This window comes from Sturnira hondurensis, unplaced genomic scaffold (genome assembly GCF_014824575.4).
Source record: "Sturnira hondurensis isolate 20B ecotype Veracruz unplaced genomic scaffold, ASM1482457v3 Scaffold0004136, whole genome shotgun sequence".
In the NCBI taxonomy this organism is placed as follows: Eukaryota; Metazoa; Chordata; class Mammalia; order Chiroptera; family Phyllostomidae; genus Sturnira; species Sturnira hondurensis.
Window position 1 is genome coordinate 54060632 of NW_028076767.1, and position 18933 is coordinate 54079564.

General features: G+C 38.4%; 2 protein-coding genes across 22 annotated transcripts in view; one reads left to right on the plus strand and one right to left on the minus strand.

Moving 5' to 3' along the window:
* Nucleotides 1-3432, minus strand: part of MARCHF7 (membrane associated ring-CH-type finger 7) — a 46581-nt gene extending 43149 nt beyond the window's left edge. For both annotated transcript variants that reach the window (XM_037044645.1, XM_037044638.1), the window contains exon 1: nucleotides 3262-3432. The gene's annotated coding sequence lies outside the window, so the exon portion shown is untranslated. The remainder of the gene's footprint in view (nucleotides 1-3261) is intronic.
* Nucleotides 3433-3480: 48 nt separating this feature from the next.
* The window catches only part of BAZ2B (bromodomain adjacent to zinc finger domain 2B), a 382453-nt gene continuing 367000 nt past the window's right edge, over nucleotides 3481-18933 (plus strand). For 15 of the 20 annotated variants that reach the window (XM_037044615.1, XM_037044614.1, XM_037044625.1 and 12 more), the window contains exons 1-3: nucleotides 3482-3596; nucleotides 5299-5459; nucleotides 5816-5867. The gene's annotated coding sequence lies outside the window, so the exon portion shown is untranslated. Of the gene's footprint in view, nucleotides 3597-5298; nucleotides 5460-5815; nucleotides 5868-18933 lie in introns of all 20 variants that reach the window. The other 5 variants (XM_037044634.1, XM_037044635.1, XM_037044616.1 and 2 more) reach the window with 3 other exon arrangements.

Genomic DNA, 18933 nt, shown 5'->3' on the forward strand with positions numbered 1-18933 from the left:
AGACACAAAGATATACGCATCTTAAAAAAACAGATAAAAGTTTATCTCCATGAGAAAATATGAATATGATGTTAAGTCTATTCTCCAGTACTTTATGAGATAATCTGTTCTCTTTTTTTAAGTGTATTTAAAAACCCTAAGTCTTAAGGTTCCTTCATTCTGTAAGTGGAAACAATTTTAGGGATTTTTCTGGAAAAGTAAGAAATATATTACACTCAAGTATAATAATCATAATGGAAAGATTAGAATTAGCTTTTAAGGTTAAAAATTTGCCCTCTTCTAAACCTGATGACAACAGTGGGTATATGTAATGTAGGCCAGTAGTGATTTTAAAACCAGGTGTTCAACTTACCTAGTCAAACCGGTAGAGCCACAGAGAAAGAGAGCAAGAAAAACCAGCTCTGACCATGAGTTCAGACTAGAGAAGTTAAAAATTAAGGTCAATGAAAATTAAACCCCAGCCAACTCTCAAATTATAATTTTATCCCCTCACTCTTGGGTTTATCTTACGATTAGCAATTGTATTAAACATAGAATTTGGGGGATAAAATAATGACTTGTGAGAAGAGAAACTACTTCATTTTAATAAAATTCTGCTGTAGTAAATTGCATTCAAGTAGGTCTTAGAGGAATAACTCAAAATCTTACTCATTTTAAATTGTAATCATCTTAATGTGATCAGTTGTTGATTCTGTTACTTAGATTCCTTAGTTCTTAAGTTTAATTTGTTGGTAAAAAATGAGGCTTGGCCCTGGCCTGGTACCTCAGTTGGCAAGCGAATCCTCCCCTCCACCAGAAGATTGTGGGTTCAATTCCTGCTTGGGCACATGCCTAAGTTGCTGGTTTGGTCCTTCCTTGGTCGGGTGCATTCAGGAGTTGGCCAAACGATGATGTTTTGATGTTTCAATGTTTCTCTCTCTTTCTCCCTCTCAAAAATTGGTAGACAAATCCTCTGGTGAGGATTAAAATTAAAAACTTTCAAACATAAAAATGAGGTTTGATGGAGGCCTAAGCATTTCCCACTGTTTATTATTAGCACTGACAGTTATCCATAGTAACAGATGTATCAGCCAGTATGTATCAACAGTTTGATAAAACCGTTTTTACTTGGTTTAGAGATGCTATAGCTCTCCATGTCCAACAGTACAGAGCACTAACTTTGTAAAACACTACATAAGGTCTTTCATGTCCTGCTCTAACTTTCCACTCAATATGTTTCAGCTATTGGGAACAAACTGTCATTCCACAAAGGAAACAAATCAAGATACTAAGACTTTATAATTTCCTTATCAACCTCTTAAGTCATCCTTGCCACCTTAGTTAAAGCAATACCTGTCCAATTTTCCCCAAGATTAAACACACCTGCTCGGTGCTCCCAAGGTACTACTGTGTCCTTACACTAAGATAGTAGTAGTTCTTTATACCTTTGTCAGATGACTAAACTGTGAGTTGTGTAAGGCAGATGGTGTGTCAAGCTCATTTTTGAAATGTGAAGCCCTAATCTAGAAGCCAGGATACAACAAATAACAAATTATGAAATAATGTAAAACATCATTTGCACTATTACAACTACTTTCCCTAAAATATAACAGTAAAATGTGAGTAACTCTTGAATACACACCAGTTAAAGAACTTTTGTGAAGTGAATACAGGATTAAAAATCGGCTGCATGAGTGCCATGGATGACTTTTTACATTCAATTTTATTACATGATGACTTCAAGTAAAACATACGTGCACTCTATATGGGGGCATTTTTGTCCTTTAGCTTGAAAAATAAGCTCTCTTGCTAATGTGGAAGGAAGAGAAATCGCTTGTACTTAAGTATGAATTGCACACATTCGTGGTAGAGAACTTACATAAACATATATTGTGTGAAGCTGCCAGCAATCTGTGGGGGACCCTACAGGCGGGATAAAATTTCAAGGTTATTCAGACAAGAATTCATTAATATAATCAATTGGACTTAAGATACCAATTCAAATTGTTTGTATTCATTTAAACTTTACTCTACATGTATTATGTTGACTGCTATAGCTATACACTGCCCCATCTAACTTAATCCTCACCGCTGGTCTAGGACTTAACTGCTGTATTTCTAAGGAAAATGAAGAGATTAAACAATTTATGGCAAAATTCAAGACTCAAATCCATTTCTTCCGACTCTAAAGGCTCATATACCACTGCTGTTTCATATACCATTACAGCTGAGGAGCTGTAATGACCCCAGGTCATTAAAAAACCTCCACTATATGTCTGCCTTAAACAGTATACTGTTTTTGACTTTTAAGTCAATAATTAATCTTTAACCATACTTTTTAGTTCTGTACAGAAGTGGATGGATGAAAATAGGAAATGGGAGATTAATAAACAAAGAAAACTACCTAAAAAGTCCTACAAAAGTCGAAAATTTTTTTTGCCAAATTTAATATCACTTGGCACATTTACTTTTAAAAGTGCCAAAGGACTCTATTGATGAATTTATTACCAAAACAGAGATTTTCCATATATATTACCTACTTCTGTATATAGGAAAAAACTACCAATTGTAGTACTGTGTTTGTGTGTGAGTGTGCGAGTACACGTTCTCAAGTCTTCACTACGCAGTTTCATCAAAATGAGGGAGTGTTCCACTACTGGTGGCTTCCGTATTTTTACTTCTTACATCAACAGGTCTGCTTTTTATGCATATCATCACCTATTTCGATTTGAAACACACATAATTTACCAGAAAACAAAAAATACTCCCCAAGAATCACGATATTCAAGAACAGGAATGATCATTGAGCAACCTAATGACTCACCGCACCTGGGGGCTGAGAAAGCCCCTTCAACACGAGGCTGCGTGGGCAGAGCCCCAAGCCTCCCCGCCTTCAACACCGTGTAAATGTAGTACCACCCTCGTGACCGGTCCACCGCGGCTGGCGGGACCCTGCGTACCCCAAATGAATTGGCCGCGTACCCCAAAAGAAAAGGCCGCTGCCTACAGCGAAAGCCCCTAGCCCTCACCCACCAGGCGTCTAAAGACTACAAACCTGCCCCCCTCAACCCGGTATAAACTCCCAACAGAAGGCCACCGGCAAAGGAGGCCTGCAACCGGAATCCCTCCGTACTCGCGGTCACGAATCAAGCTCCCCATCCGGCTTAGGAGGAAGCGACCTCCAGGTCCCCAGGCCTGCTCTTCGTTCTCTCCCCTCCCCCACCCGCGGCCTCAGCTAGAACCACCTCCCCTAGAAGAAGCCCGAGCTCCGCAGCTTATTACCTCCACTCCGGCGCTGGCACTGAACAGGGTGTGTTTCGATAACGACCCCACCTTCCTCCTTGGAACTCTAGGACTCGGAGGGACAGGAGTCAGCTGCGAAGGACAATGGCGCCCGCCCCTCTCCCAGATCCGGCACAGAACTAGCTGCCACCGTTAAATGCCCCTCCCTTCTCCTCCTCCTCCGAGGTCTCGGACTTCGCCGGCATCTCGCGAGAGTGGCGGCGCTGTGGGGATCTGAGAGCTACCGGCAGACTCGTCTACCCCACCGCAGGGTGGTGCTCTGACTGCGGCAACCGTTGAAGGGCTGCCCCGGAGGAGGCAGCGAGACGCCACTGGTAAGCGGCCGCGTCTGGTTGTCCGAAGGGCTGGCGGCGGCTGGGCCAGCGAATGTGGGGGCATCTGGAGCCAGGCGCTGTAGGCCCAGCCCTGGTTGCCCCCCTTTGCCTAGGCGGCGAGGGGCTGTGATCCAGCCCTGCGGCTCTCCGGTACTCAAGTCTTGGCCATAGGTTTTTACCACCTCCTGTAAACCGGCAGGTCAAGCCTTTTTTTTTCTTTCTTTCTTTTTTGCTCTTGGTTAGTGGTGCAGGGAATGTTTAGCACCGACTTGAATCAAGCACAGCCTTTTCCGACCTCCCAATCTCCCCACTCCCTGCCCTCCGTTTTTAATGTCTGGGACCCCTCCCCTTTTTGGGGTGGGAGCAGATCCGGACTATATGGGTTTTTCGTTAATTCAGTTTTGGTGGTGGTGTACTTTTTCAGTTAGTGTTTCCCTACATCGTGATACTAATATTTGATAGTGTAGTGACAGACTGCAGTAAAAATTTCATCCATTTAGAAAGAGGAAGAAAAATTGTCAGGCAAATGGTCCCATGAATTTTTTTAATCGTCGGATGAGATTAGACGAAACTTAGAATAACTAAGTAGTAAACTAAGATGCAAATGAATAGTAATACAAAGGAAGTAAGTTAAAGGAGAAGCCACAATTTATGTGCACTTGATAATATCGTGGATTTAGGTGATACATGGGTTTTGAATGATTTTTTAAAGATTTTATTTATTTATTTTAGAGAGATGGAAAGGGAGGGAGAGAAACATGGATGTGTATGAGAAGTACATGGGCTTCTTGGCTCTCACACGTCCCCACGCCCCTATCCAGGGACCTCGCCTGCAACCCAGGCATGTGCCATGACTGGAAATGGAACCAGCGACCCTTTGGTTCAGAAACAGGTGCTCAATCCATTGAGCCACACCAGCCAGGGCAGGCTTTGAGTAATTTATCAAACAAAAGTTCTTTGCCACTAAACGTATTGAAACTTATAGATATACTGACAACACTTGATTTTTAAAGTGACCTATGTCATTAGGTTGTTTTAAGTAAGTCATTGAATCCAAATAATTCCGATAAATGAAGTGTGAGGTTTATATGTATTTCTTTGTCTTTTCACAGGTAGAGAATGCACTAGTACTGTCATCCCCATTTTTCTCTGTCTTGGAGGCTAAGACTATCCATGCTTCACTATTGTATATTGTAAAATATTACAAAGGTTAAAAATTTAAAGTTGAATTATTATTTAAAGTTGGCACATAAATGCCAGTCTAACTTTTTAGGATGTGAGTTGAAGATTAAGCATGTGGTATAGGATAAAGGAAACAGGGTTTACTTTTGAGGAAATCATTTTGCCCTTTTTAGAAAATTGACTTTTTTCCCCAAACTGAGTGTACCTGTAGTTTTGTGGTTATGGATATACACACCCAGAAACACCAGACTCTGTGGATTCACATTCCAGCCTTGCCTCTTACTACCTTTATTATCTTAAGCAAGTTCTTAACCTTGCTAAGCCTGGGTTTCCTGTAAAATTGGGTCTAATAACAATACTGATACCCCATAAGGTTCTCAAAAGGATTAGAGATAATGCATCGGTTCCTGAAACAGTAAGCATTTGATGATTGTTAGCTCTTACATTCAATATCAAAACCACGGCGAATACTGTCTTTCTCGGATTAGATATTACATAGATTTTTTAAACTTCCTCTCAGGTATATTATATGCTAAGAGGAATGACTGCACTGTTTTCCTGAGCTATGGCAGTCAAATCTGGTATCAGTAACTTCTCTGCAGAACCCCCAAACCTGGCAAGGATGATTCAGATTTTGGCAGATTATGGCTTTATCCCCATCCAACATTGAAGTTACCAGAGGTGAGTGTGGCACCAATTTTCTAAGGTAAACACCCTTTTCAGACTCTAGATTCTTACTGATACTAGTAAATAGATAAAGACCACTGATAAGTATGTTTTATTCTTTAAGAATGCTTAGTTGTTATTTTTTATGTACTTTCTCTGATTTGAATTTCCAGGAAATTATCATTATCAATAAATAACTCAGGTTTTCCTATGTTAAAAATAATTTTATGGGAATTCTGTATATAAATAGGTATGCTAGTGACTATATTTTCTGAACTAAAAATCAGAACAAAATGATTTGACAGGCAAAATATTTGAAATTAGAACTGTTTTGACCAACTCAGATTCCATGGTTGCCTTTTTTTATATAGCGTTTCCTTACCGGGCCTTCCTTTGCTGACTTTCTCTTTAAGACACCTTTTGGTAAGTAAATGTTTGTTTACCACTTACCCACATGCTCACATTAGTTTACCTTTTAACTTGGCTTCTTCTCTAAATTAGGGTCTTATTACTATGTATTTATTCCATTTCTACTTTATAAATTTATCATTTGTTCATGGTCATTACAGCCCTTTACTTTTATATAAAACTATTTATTTCTTCAGCTATCTGTTAAAGTTCTCTTTTTTATATTAAATTTCAAATTTCCTGTTTTCCCCACTTTCTATCATACCTCATCCTAACCTAAGAATCCTCTCTATGGCAAGGGCAGTCTTTTTTTTTTTTAAGATTTTATTAATTTATCTTTAGAGGGGAAGGGAAGGAGAGAAGGAGAGAAATATCAATGTATGGTTGCCTCTCGTGCGTCTCCTGCTGGGAACTGGCCCGCAACCCAGGCATGTGCCCTGACTGGGAATCGAACCTCGATCCCTTTGTTCACAGGCCTGTGCTCAATCCACTGAGCTAAGGGCAGTCTTATAAACATCCTCTACTTTGTATAGTGGTGTGATCTTGAAAAGGTGTGGTTATATTTGCTTTTTGTAACTCAAATCTTTTTTGAATGTAGGCTATTAAACTTGAGGACTAGGAGGTAATACTAGTAATGAGATGAGAGTGTTTACAGGCAGTCTTTCAGTTGAAAACAAAGGATGCCAGTTTATTCTCAAATGGGAATCTCATTCATCCCTGGAAAAAGGAAACCTTATGGCATCATCCAACTTGAGGATCAAGTATTTAGTTGTAGGTAACTTTAAATGTGTAGTATTTATTATTACTTAACAATAGTCTATAGAGGACTCTTTCTTCTAAGAAGTATTATTAAATCTTCTTAGAAGATTTAAATCTTTGTTGTAAAGAATCTCTTTGATGTAAATAATCATTAAACCCCTGATTTAGTGAATTTTAATTTTCCATTATCAAATTTACTTGAAAAGTACCACATTTAAAAGGTGAATATTTAAGGCATTCTGTTGCTTGAATTCTGCTTAATTAGCAGCAAAATGTTCAATTCCCAAAGCCAACAGATCACATAATACAAGTAAAGAGCATACTATCACGAAATCCTCTCTGAGAAACTTCTTACACTTAAGCTTGTGGTCTGTAAATCCCTGGTTCTAGGAAGGTCATTCCAGCTTACATAACTGCTCCAGAATATCTGCCCCCATCAGGAATAATTCCCAATTAATGGATCAGCCTGAATCCATATGTATGTGAAGCACCTTTCGCACTGCCTGACACACAGAGAGTGTTTCATAAAAGCAACTATATTTTATTATTGTTGATACTAAGGGTTTGAAAATTATGGCACATAGGCCAAATCTGACCCACCAACTGTTACTGTAAATAGCTTTATCAGAACACAGCTAGTCACATTAGTTTATATATCATCTATGCACAGGTTCTAGAAAGAAACTAAGCCAATAGTATACAATATCTCTCTATCTATCTGTCTGTCTACCTGCCTAACTAACTATCTAATCTAGTTAGTGTCTCTAGCTATCTAGAGAATTGGCTCACAGGGTTATGGGGACTGTCATGTTTGAAATAATGTAGGTCAGATCTGAAGGCTGGAAACTCAGAAAGGAGTTGATGTTGCAGTCACGAGGCAGAATTTCTTATCTAGGAAAGCTGTTTTTGTTGTTTTCAAGGCTGATTGGATGAGGTTCATCATATTTTCAAGGGTAATTTTAAAGTCAACACATTATAAATATAAACCACATTTACCATTTACCATTGACCATTTACCATTTACCATTTACCAACTCTCCTCATTGCAGTGCCTAAATTAGTGTTTGATTAAATAACTTGATACTCTAGACTCACCATGTTAACACAAAATAAACCATCAAAGTCTGTGAGTGGTTTCACCTTACAACTGTGGGGTTGCGTAGTCGTGATATCACAATATGGGCCCAAAAAGCCTAACATATTTATTATTTGGTTCATTACAGAAAGTTTACTGGCCACCAGAGTAATCTGTAAAACCAGATTGAACTGACCCCTGTTCTTTTAATATAGTCATGCAAATTCATATACACTTCAGAATGATAATAATCAAGGACTATGCGTGGCCTCCACAGTCACTTCAGACTGGAAACAGAAGAGCATCCAAATACTGATAAATTTTTTGGCTGTTTCTTTTGGCAAGTTTGATTGCATCCCTATTTTTATCTTAAATATTTTTCATGTTCAGTCCTGACTTGGAGGCTTAGAAGATTGGTCATCACCCTGCAAACTGGAAGGTCACCAGTTTGATTCCTGTCAGGGCACACGCTTGGGTTGCAAAACGGTCCCCATCTGGGGGTGTACACTGGGCGGCCAATCGATGTTTCTCTCACACATAGATGTTTCTCTCCCTTTCCTTCTCCTTCTCTCTCCTCCTCTCTCTCTCTAAAAATAAAAATAAAATCTTTTAAAAAAGTTCATGTCCACATGTGTACAATTTTATAACAATGTATATGTTGATTATATCATACACACTAGTCCTATCACTTTTTTTGGCTTTATCCCCTCCTACTCTTTTTCATTTATTAATTTGGGTCTCCCATCTTTATTTATTACTCCACAACATTCTTGCAAAGTTAGTGAGCACCCTACTGCTTTCTTTTCTTCATTTTTGATACATTTTTTCTTCATTTTTTTCTTCATACATTCTTTTTTTAAATATATGCTTTATTGATTATGCCATACGGTTGTCCCATTTACCCCCCTTCATTCCCCTCCACCCTGCATACCCATCCCTCCTGCATTCCCACTCCCCCATTCCCCCCCTTTAGTTCATGTTCATGTGTTACAAGTTCTTTAGATTCTATAATTCCCATACTATTCTTGCCCTCCCCCTGTCTATTTTCTACCTACCATCTATGCTACTTATTCTCTGTACCTTCTCCCCCCTTCTCCTCCTCCCACTCCCCTGTTGCTAACCATCCATGTGATCTTCCTTTCTATGGTTCTGCTCCCGATCTAGCTGTCCTCTTAGTTTGCTTTTGTTTTAGGTGTGGTTGTTAATAACTGTGAGTTTGCTGTCCTTTCTCTGTTCATATTTTTTATCTTCTTTTTCGTAGATAAGTCCCTTTAACATTTCATATAATAAGGGCTTGGTGATGATGAACTCCTTGAACTTGACCTTCTCTGAGAAGCACTTTATCTGCTTTTCCATTCTAAACCAAAGCTTTGCTGGATAGAGCAATCTTGGATGTAGGTCTTTGGATTTCATGACTTGGAATACTTCTTTCCATCCCCTTCTTGCCTGGAAGGTCACTTTTGAGAAATCAGCTGACAGTCTGATGGGAAATCCTTTGTAGGTGACTGTCCCCATATCTCTTGCTGCTTCTAGGATTCTCTCCTTCATTGTAATCTTGGGTAATGTAATTATGATGTGCCTTGGTGTGTTCCTTCTTGGGTCCAACTTCTTTGGGACTCTCTGTGCTTCCTGGATTTCCTGGAAGTCTATTTCCTTTGCCAGATTGGGGAAGTTCTCCTTTATTATTTGTTCAAATAAGTTTTCTACTTGTTGCTCTTCCTCTTATCCTTCTGGTACCCCTATAATTCAGATGTTAGAGCGTTTAAAGATGTCCTGGAGGTTCCTAAGCCTCTCCTCATTTTTTTGAATTCTTGTTTCTTCATTCTTTTGTGTTTGGTCATTTTTTTCTTCTTTCTGGTCCACTCCCTTGATTTGAGTCCCAGTTTCCTTTCCATCACTATTGTTTTCCTGTGCATTTCCTTCATTTCAATTAGTTTAACCTTCATATGTTCCTCTGATTTGTGACTAAAATAAACCAATTCTGTGAACATCCTGATCACCAGTGTTTTGAACTGTGCATCAGGTAGGTTGGCTATCTCTTGGTCGCTTAGAAGGATTGGCTCTGGGGGTTTGAGCTATTCTTCTTGAGCCATAATGTTTTGGTCTGTTTGCGCTTGTTAAGTATGAAGGGCGGAGCCTTAGGTGTTCACCAAGGCAGGGCAACCCAGTCTCCAGGTTGTGATGCTGTATGTGGGGGTGGGGTCAGAGAGGGGCAATGGCATTTTTTTCTGCCCACGCTTAGATTTCAGTCTCCTCTGTTGCTTCCCACAAGCAAATTGGGCCCTTCTGGTGCTGGTTCCCAGATGTGTGGGCTTGTGCACCTTCCATAACCCTGTGGGTGTCTCCAACGAACTCTCTGTGAGTTTGGAAGCCTCTCCCGGCACCTCAACTCCTGAAAGTTTTTCCAATTGGTGCTTTTAGGCTTTATTTCCCGACGTTGGGGCCCTGGGTTGCGTGGTCTGTCTCACTGCTCACTCCTTTGCCTGGTTTATCTGTGCGAATGTGTGACCACGGTCAGCCTGCCGCCTTGTGCCCTCACTGGGTCCACCCGTTGCCACTCCGCACCTGGGATCTGCCTACTGCCACCTGCATGCCTGGGTTGGTCCGGCTGCTTTTTCCTGCGTGACCCTGCTCTGCCAGCCACTGACTCCGCCCCTCTTACCAGTCTGGATGAATGGTTTGTTGTCAGACTTAGGTTCAATTTAATTTTCTCTCTGTTTTGGTTGCGTTCTATATTTTGGTTTAAAATATTTGTTGTTCATAAAGTTGGTTGTGCAAAGAGGTACAGTGTTTCCACCTACGCCTCCATCTTGGCTGGAAGTCACATTCTTAAAAGAATAGTTATAACACACATGCACACATAGAAATTCTTATATATGTAGGATTTTTTTACCATTTAATAAAATAGCATCAAATTTTAACATGAATATTCATATTTTTTTCAATTGAAAGTACCTTTTTAAATGCCTATTTACCTATATATTGGTTGATTATCCTTTCCTTTTTCTTTTTTAAAATTGATTTGAGAGAGAGAGAGAGAGAGGAAGTGGGGTGGGGGAAGATATAGGGAACCAGTCCATGTGGCAGTGGCAATTATAGTCCAGCTCCTAACTTGGAGAACTGGTGGGAGTGAGTTGGCACACAGGAACCTGGCCCATGGATCAATTTTCCCGTGGGGAATCAGGCCTGCATTGTACCGAGGCTGCTTTGAGGCTTGCTTTTTGCTAAAACTCCCATACCCTGAATCGAGGTAGCAAATGTTTACTGCCTATCTTTAAAGTAACTTCCATAAATCGGTGCTAAACCTCCCAAGTATAAGTGTAACCAGTTCAACCACTTTTCCCCTTACATTTGCAAACATCCTTTTCTTTGTAGTAATTAGCAACATCCCCTCCTTTGTTATTTATAAAAGGTAATCACTAAAGTGAATCTGTGCATAGTAAATGAGGACCATCCTCGTTGTAATGTACCCAGAAAAGCAATAAAAGGCTGTCCAGGCAGGGGTTGGGGTGCCCTCTCTCACTTAGAGAGCAGCCGTGCTGTTCCGTTTCTCCACAGGACTTCTGTAGTCCGTGTGAATTTGTTCATCACAGCCACAACACACCTACCCTGCTGGCATCAGGGAGACATTGATTTGTTCTACTTATTTGTGCATTCACTGGTTGCTTCTTGTATGTGCTCTGACTGGAGATTGAACCCACAACCTTGGTGTATCTAGGCGATGCTCTACCTAACTGAGCTACCTTGGCCAGGGCCAATTACCCTTTCTTTTCAATTTGTAATAGATATTACCATTCCTGTCTTCACAGTTTTTCAACTCTATCATCTGTCTGCTGACTTGCCAATTAATATTGCTTACCATAGATACATTCATATAGTAAAATGTGTCTATGATTTCCTTCATAGGTTTTGGGTTTCTTGCTTAGCTCAAAAAGTCTTACCTATCCCTAGATTGTATCATGTAGTGGCCTAGATATTTCAGATTACTTTTAATTCAACTCAAATTCATTTTTGTATTTGGAATGTGATAGGATCCAATTTGTTTTCTTCTCAATCCACAGTCAGTTGTAACAGTAAAATTTCTTAAATAATTTGTTATTTGTGATTAGTACCTTTGTCATATACTGCATTTTCACATTTATACTGGATTTATTTATAGATTTTTTATCTTGAAAACTAAACTATTCAGAACTATAAACTATGCAGAAAACTAAATATTATTTAGCTGTCTTTTGAATCTTATTCATGTATTATTAACACTATTTTGCATTTCTGTCACCTACTTTTTCAATTATAGTAATGGTGATTATCCTCCAGGATCAACAAAACACTTTACTGGCTTTGCATGCTACACTGCATGTTACACTATCAGCCTGCTCAGACAGAGCTTAATTTCCTTTTTCTATTATCCTTGTTTTCCTTTCTCAGAAGTTTGCTACAGCTATTGAATATACTTCAGTTATTTAAAAACACAGCATTGAAACTTTGTATAATAAATTCTTAAAAATTATACACATATACATACTACTTAGTTTCTTAAATAACCTTGTTTATTATTGGAAGGTCCAATGTAAGTTTTTTTTTAAAGATTTTATTTATTTATCTTTAGATGGGAAAGGAAGGAGAGAGGGAGAGAAATATCAATGTATGGTTGCTTCTCATGCGTCCCCTGCTGGGAACTGGCCTGCAACCCAGGCGTGTGCCCTGACTGGGAATCGAACTGCAGTTGTTTAGTTCACAGGCCCACATTCAGTCCACTGAGCTACACCAGCCAGGCAATGTAAGTTTTTTTACCGAGGAAACTTAGCCACTCTTGATAGCAAGTTGGCCATTTCTACAATGGACAATACAGAAGGAATCCTCCATTTTTCCCAATTATGTCATCATAAATGGTGTGAGAATGGTGATATACTTTAAATATTTCACTTATGTTTAATGTTTGTAACTATTAGCATTAACTAATAGTTGATTTTGATGGGGTTTGAATATTTGTCCCTCCCAAGCTAAGAACTCTGCACTTCAAATTTTTTTGTTTTAATTCAGATGTAGTAGGTATTAATTCAATACATTTTTTTTGTTTGTATACAGTTAATTGTGTTTAAATTTGTGGAAGGTTTTTCTTAGAAAAGTGATTACTTCATTGTTTTCAAGTCCATTTATTAAGGTATTTTTTAATCTTATGAACTTTACCTCAAATAATAACTTGAATTGATAGTTTTGAACATGATTAGATATTAGGGTCCTAAGATATGAATGAAAATACAATATATAGTTTTAATGAATTTTTTCTCTTATGCTTTTTAACAGTTTTATAAGTATGTATTTTTTAATTCTTTTCTTTATTTATAGGTTTTATTTATTTATTTTTAGAGGAAGGGGAAGGGAGGAAGAAAGAGGGAGAGAAAGATCAATCAATTGCCTGCGATATGCTCCCCATCTTGGGTCTGAACTTGTAACTTGGGCATGTGCCCTGACCGAGAATCAAACTGGAGACCCTGGGCTTTTCAGGAAGATGTCCAACTAGTTGAGCCACACCAATCAGGACAGTTTTATAAACGTAGTAATGTGAACTGTTTTGTATTAGACTTTACTTCCTTGGGCTGATAAACAAATGTTTTCCTAGTCCTTCAGTTGTCTACTAGTCATAGTAATACACATTGCAAGAATACTTCTAAAATAGAATTATTTTTGTAAAATTGTATATCAGGATTGTAATAAACCTTTTACTATTTTTTAAACTAAATAAACACAACATTAATCAAATTACAGCAATAAAAAGTTAGTTGCAGCATTGGCCAGGTATTTATGTTGGTTAGACCATTGTCCTGATATGCCAGGGTTGCAGGTTTGATTTTCAGTCACTGCACATACATGAAGCAAGCAATGAATGCATAAATATATGGAACAACAAATCAGTGTTTCTCTTTCTTTATCTCTCATTCCCTTCTTTCTCTCATAAAAAAAATTAAGGAAGTTAATTGGGTAGATGAAAGCTGTGTACAACACTTTGCTTCTTAGTCAGCCAAAATTAGAGAAAAGCAACTCCTAGATGTTGAATAGACATTTTTATTTACACTATTTAGAAGCCTTTTGTTTTCTTGCTGGCGGAACCATGTGTGAATTTTTTTTTTTTGCTTTATTCACAGCAAACTTGTTCACAGACTATCTTTGCACTATTTCTCATTTATTTTGTTCAGTCAACTAATGTATAGTGGAAAACAAATGAACAAAAATTAATATAAGGTCGATGAAAAAGAAAAATACATTTGAGAATAGAATGTAAAGTGCATTTTTAAGATACATACCCGAGTAGTAGTAAAAGAACCTTTCCCTTTTTCTGTGAAATTTAAAAACATATTTTGAATGTAGCTTCTCATCAATTTAAACAAATGAATTAATAAATTACCTTTATTTTTGAAAAAACAAATGATACAGATCCTCAGTTCTTAAGAATGAGACCATAAATTTTTGTTAAAAATTCAGTTTCTAGTTCTACATGTAAGGAGCTCAGAAGTCCCCACTCTATCCTAACAATAAGTAAAAGGCTGAACAGACTGAAAAATCAACAGTTCTTGGAGCTATAAGAGAGGGGATGGCACAGGCAAATCAATAACCCCAAGATTGGCAGCAGGCAATTCAGGGATTTTCTGCTTATAGGAGCAGACTCAGGAACTAAAACAATCACAAGAAATAGTGCCTGGGTAAGAAAACCTGAACTGTAATTGATGAATTACTGGAGACAACTCAGGGTTGAAAATTTCAGAGATACCCAATCATGCAGGACCACACATTGTTGTGAGATTCACCTTTAGGAGCTCCACCATTTTCCTACAGTAAATATCACAGAAAAATCCCACTGGGGACTTCCAGCCAAGGTTGGGGCATAGATAGACACACTGTGCCTCCCTGCACAACCAAAAGAAGGACGAAAACAAATTTAAAAACAACCAGAACTGACAGAAAATCAAGCTGTGTGGAAGTCCAACAACCAAGGAGTTAAAGAAGAAACATTCATACAGACCAGTCAGAGGGGCAGAGATGGGCAGCTGGGTGGAGAGGACTTGTGGCAGAGGCAGAGGCTGGAGGACCCGGGTGGGCAAGGTGGCGACTTCAGGACTGGGCAGTCCCCATTCACATGCAGATAAACTGGGAGGAACAACTGGGGAGCAAGACAGATCACACAACCCAGGGTTCCAGCATGGGGAAATAAAGTTTCAAAGCTTCTGACTGGAAACACCTGTGGGGGGTGCGGCAGCAGCGGGAGGAACTCCCAGCCTCACAGGAGAGTTTGTTGGAGAGACCCACAGGGTCCTAGAACGTACACAAGCCCACCCACATGGGAATCAGCATCAGAAGGGCCCAGTTTGCTTGTGGTTAGTGGGGCAAGTGACTGAAAGCCTACTGAAAGCAGAGCGACACTGTTCCGTCTCAGACCCCTCCTCCATGTACAGCATCGCAAGGAAGTGATGTGTTGCCCAATCCTGGTGAACACCTAAGGCTCCACCCCTTAGTACATAACAGGGGCACTACCACCACCACAACAACAAAAGAAAGAAAGAAAGAAAAGAAAGGAAAGAAAAAAGGCTGAAATTAAAGAAAAGATCAGAGCCCCAGAAAAAATACAACTAAGTGATGAAGAGATAGCCAGTCTATCAGATGCACAGTTTAAAATACTGGTAATCAGGATGCTCAAAGAATTGGTTGAATATGGTCACAAATTAGAAGAAAAATGAAGGCTATGAGAAGTGGAATAAAGGAAAATGTACAGGGAACCAACAGTGATGGAAAGGAAATCAGGACTCAAATCAACAGTATGGAGCAGAAGGAAGAAAGAAACATTAAACCAGAACAGAATGAAGAAACAAGAATTCGAAGAAGTGAGGAGAGGCTTGGAACCTCCAGGACATCTTTAAATGTTCCAACAGCCTAATTATAGGGGTGCCAGAAGGAGAACAGAAAGAGTTAGAAATTGAAAACTTATTTGAACAAATGATGAAGGAGAACTTCCTCAGTCTGGTAAAGGAAATAGACTTTCAGGAAGCCCAGAGAGTCCCAAAGAACCTAGACCTGAGGAGGAACTCACCAAGACACATCATCATTAAATTATCCAAGATTAAAAATAAAGAGAAAATTTTAAAAGCAGCAAGGGAAAAGGAGACAGTTACCTGCAAAGGAATTTCCATAAGACTGTCAGCTGATTTGTAAGCTCATTTGTCAAAAGAAATCTTCCAGGCAAGAAGGGGCTGGAAAAAAGTATTCCAAGTTGTGAAAGTCAAGGACCTCCATCCAGCAAAGCTATCATGTAGAATGGAAGGGCAGATAAAGTGCTTTGCAGATAAGGTCAAGTTAAAGGAGTTCATCATCACAAAACCCTTATTATATGAAATGTTAAAGGGATTTATCTAAGAAAAAGAAGATAAAAAATATCAACAGTAAAATGACAACAAACTCATACCTATTAACAACTGAATGAAACAAAAACAAAAAAACAAACTAAGCAAACAACTAGAACAGGAACAGAATCACAGAAATGGAGATCACATGGAGGGTTATCAGCAGGGGAATGGGACAGGGAGAGAGGGGGAAAAGGTACAGAGAGTAAGTAGCACAAATGGTAGGTATAAAATAGACAGGGGGAGGTTAAGAATAGTATAGGGTGAAGAAGTCAAAGAACTTATATGTATGATCCATGGACATTAACTAAAGGGGGGGGATGGAGATGGGAGGGGGGTGTGCAGGGCAGAGGGGAATAGAGGGGGGGGAATGAGACCAATGTAATAGCATAAACAATAAAATATATTTTTAAAAATTGCATTGAATTTCTGGTGGGTGGAGATGGAATGGAACAATTCTGAATTATATCAGACTGTTCTATTCTTAACAAACCTTGCCCTCAGGTAAAACTAACCAGAGCCTAACATGCTGAGGTTTTATCAGAGACTGGGAAAGAGAAATACCCAACTCTAGCCAGCTCTAGCCTTCCATGTAGAAGAAGGGAAATACCCAACTCCAGCCAACTCTAGCCATTTTGTTCCACTTAAGCTGGTAGAAAAAAACCCTGAGAAATTCTTGTGAAGATCATAGTCCGGAGGCATTGACTCACTGAATGACTGAGGCCTGATCATAGGACTATAACCCCAACCCCACCCACCCTCACCTCACCATATTACTAAAGGCCTATTTGTAGCAGTTCCTTTTCCCCACTATATTGTGTCCACATTTTGGGTCATAAACACACCTTAACAAACTTAAAAGAATAAAAATTATACAATGTCTGCTCTCAGACCATAATAGAATTAAAATTGGATTCAAGCACATAAATATAGTTGGAAAATCCCCAAATACATGGAGATTAAACAACACACTTCTGAATAACATATGGCTTGAAGTAGAAATCTCAAAAGAAATTTAGAAATTTTTTGAACTTAAAATAAAAACAATTTATCAAAATTTGTGGGGTATATAGCAAAAGCAGTGCTTAGAAATTTATAGTGTTGGATACATGTTAGAAAATAAGAGTTATAAAGTCAATGTTTCCAACTTAGGAAATTGGAAAAAGGAGAACAAATCAAACCCAAAGTAAGTAGAAGAAAAGAAATCATACAAATTAAGACAAATCTATGAAATTTAAAACAGAAAAATCATTAAGAGAATATCAACAAAACCAAAAGCTGGTTCTCTGAAAAGATCGATAAAATTGTTAAGTTTCTAGCCAAGGTTAAGTAAGAAAAAATAGGACACAATATCAGAAGTGAGAGGATATTACTACAGATTTCCATGGAAAATTGAAAGGATAATAAAGGAATGCCATGAATAGTCCTATGCCCACAAACCTTTTTAAAAGAACTTTACAAATATTTTTCTTTTTTTCAAAGGTTGTATTTATATTTCAGAGAGGAGAAGGGAGGGCGAAAGAGAGGAAGGGAAACATCATTGTGTGGTTGCCTCTTGCACACTCCCAACTGGGGACCTGGTCCACAACCCAGGCATGTGCCCTGACTAGGAATTGAACTAGTGTCCCTTGGGTTTGCAGGCCAGCACTCAATCCACTGAGTCACACCATCCAGAGCCCTATGCCAACAAATTTGATAACCTAGTTGAAAGGGACCAGTTCTTTTATAAACCCAGTATGTCAGAACTCACACACAAAGAAATAGTTATGTTTATGGGCCTATGTCTATGAGAGAAATTAATTCAATAATTTATAAAGTTCCAAAACAGATAGCATGAGGCCCACATGAGTTCACGGGTGAATTCTACCAAACATTTAAGGAAGAAATTACACCAACTTTCTATAATTTCTTGCGTAGGATAGAAGCAGAGGGAGTATTAACTCATTTTGTGAGGCAAACATTACTCTAATACCAAAACCAGATGAAGGCATTACAAGAAGATAACGCTAGAGACCAGTATCTTTTATGAACATAGATGCAAAAATTCTCAACAAAATATTAGCAAGTCAAATCCACAGAGGTACACAACTCATCATTATGTATCATGACCAAGTGGGATTTACCTCATGTACAATAAAGCTGATGCAATCCATTAAATCAACATGGTAAAAAAGAAAAACCACATCCTATCCATAGATGTAGAAAAAACATTTGACAAAATCCAACACACATTCATGAAAACTCAGCAAACTAAGAACATTCTTAATTTGATAAAGGCTGCGAAAAACCTACAGCTAATGTCACACTTAGTGATAAGAAACTTAAAGATTTGAAATCAGGTACAAGGCAAGGATGTCTTCTCTCAGCAGTCTTTTTCAGTGTGGCCATGAAGCTTCTTGCTAATGCTGTAAGGCAATGGATACACAGCATCATTCACAATGTATATGTAAATCGAATCACCATGGTGTACACTTTAAATATCTTATAATTTTGTATGTCAATTGTACATAACAATTGAAAAATTGAAAAAAGGTAAAATTTGAAAAAAATGGTATATAGATTGATGAAGGAGACTTTAAATGGTATTTATTTGCAGATGATATGATTGTGTAGAAAATTTAAAGAAGCAACAATGAAAAATCTGGAACTAATAAGTAATCATAGTACGGTTACAGGATTAATACACAAAAGTCATTATACAAAAGTCAGTTGCTTTCCTGTACACCAAAAATGAACAAGTGGAGTATAAAATTAAAAACTCAATATGATTTACATTAGCACTCTTCAAAGTGAAATAATTGAGTATAACTAACAAAATATGTACAAGATCTATATGAGTGAAACTACAAAACTG